Here is a 1499-nt window from a genome sequence, read left to right as displayed (position 1 = left end):
AAGGGCGCTGTTGGAACTCCCAGTATGGTGCTGGATGCTCACAACGTTCCTGGGAGTGTGGGAGGCGTGACAAAAGCTGCCGGCCCTGTCTAGCTCAGCTGCGAGCCTCTGGCATCTTCAGTGTCAGAAAATGGAAGACCTCCCTGGGTGCTCAGGGAGTGGGTTTGGGCTCTGGTTGGCATGGGAACCTGAAGCAGTAGCAGCAGCAACAGCAGCACCTGACCGACAAATGGACAAGTTATGCAAAGAAAGCTCGGTGAATCATTAGCTGCTTTATTACCAGGAAAGACAGCATCACTACACACTGACGTATTAGCAGGACATGGTTTTAAACTCTGAGTCATAATTTTAGAAACCCACGGCATCTGATTGCGACAGAAATGCTATTTCTCTTGTCCTTAAAAATAAGTAAGAAATTGATGTCTGCTCTAGGCTCCTCCCTTGTGGATGCTCAAGGAACCAGGTTTCTATTGGCCCGGATCACCTGCTCTCTCTTTGGAGTGCAAGGGCCCCTTATCACGGCACTTCTACATGCCACCAATTAAACACTTTCTCTCTGCATAAACAGCTCATGTGATTTTCTTCTGTCTTCCTAGCTGGCTGTGACTATTTGCTCCACTCACCTGGGATTAGCCCCCGTGTCTCCCTCCATGCTGACTGTTGTTTTCTTTCTTATCTCTGTGTACATTTCATTCTGACACAGACCTCTCTGGAGGGCCCCACACAAATTACAAGAGGCTCTGGCTTCCCATGGCATTCCTTCATTTCCTCCTGAGAGATGCGGAGTGACACTCAGAGCAGTCCCTGACAACATTGCGGTGTATTAACTGTGTGGTTTTGGATCCTCTAATTCCACAGCCCCTGAAACATTAGCACAGATCTTTTTGCAAGAAACTGCCTTAGTGAAAATTCCATTATGGAAAGAAAGTTGGAGCCCAAGGAATTTACATTACACAATAAAAGACATGGAGATCGTGGGTAGGAGGGGGCACTCTCTTAGCAAAGTGAACTAGCTTCACATGGGGCCCAAGTCACTGCCCACTCCTCTGCCACAGTTTGTGCCCTCTGCTGCTGCAGAACTGGGTGCAGGCTCTGGCTTTCACGCAATACACAGACCCATGTGCGTCCATGTTTTGCAATTTTGGGTACTATGCTTACTTTGTAGTATTGCTTAGAAATGCCAGCGTGGGACCGTGAGCAGAAAACCACCAAGTGTGCCTTCGGCGTTGGTCACATACATCTTCTGGAATTTATTTTTGAAACTTTAATTATGTGTAAACATGTGTGCCAGGAAGGGGATAGGCACATGTAAGTGCCCCCAAAGTCAAAAGGAGGGCAGCAGACTCCCTCCAGCTGGAATTACAGGTGGTGGGGAGCTGCCCAACGTGGGTGCTGGAAGCCGAACTTGCGATTCCTCTGTTAGAGCAGTACAGGTTCTCAACCACCGAGCTGTATCTCCAGCCGCATCTTCTGGAATCCAATGCTGTGCCTTGAAAGAC

The sequence above is a fragment of the Microtus ochrogaster genome, linkage group LG2 (genome assembly GCF_000317375.1).
Source record: "Microtus ochrogaster isolate Prairie Vole_2 linkage group LG2, MicOch1.0, whole genome shotgun sequence".
In the NCBI taxonomy this organism is placed as follows: domain Eukaryota; kingdom Metazoa; phylum Chordata; class Mammalia; order Rodentia; family Cricetidae; genus Microtus; species Microtus ochrogaster.
Note: the sequence above shows the minus strand (reverse complement) of the source record.